A 364-nucleotide genomic window follows, 5' to 3' on the forward strand; every position below is an offset into this window, starting at 1 on the left:
GTCTGCCTTCAGCTCAGGTCATGAGATTTTGAGAAGTTGAGATTTTTCTTCAGGTTTAGTTGTGGGTCCACTATTATCTCTCTGATGAATACTGCAGTTACATTAATAGGCTCATTGTAGATTAATGAAGACTATATATTTTTAAAATATTTTATTTATTTATTTGAGAGAGAGAGAATGAGAGAGAGAGAGAGAGGGAGAAGCAGAATCCCTGCCGAGTAGGGAGCCTGATGTGGTGGTACTTGATCCTGGGACTCCAGGATCATAACCTGAGCTGAAGGCAGTAGCTTAACCAACTGAGTCACCCAGGTGCCCCTGATAAAGACTTTATAACTTTTCTCAGATACATAAAAAAGCACAGTTA

This window comes from Mustela putorius, unplaced genomic scaffold (genome assembly GCF_011764305.1).
Source record: "Mustela putorius furo isolate JIRA1106 unplaced genomic scaffold, ASM1176430v1.1 tig00000135_pilon_pilon_pilon, whole genome shotgun sequence".
Lineage (NCBI taxonomy): Eukaryota > Metazoa > Chordata > Mammalia > Carnivora > Mustelidae > Mustela > Mustela putorius.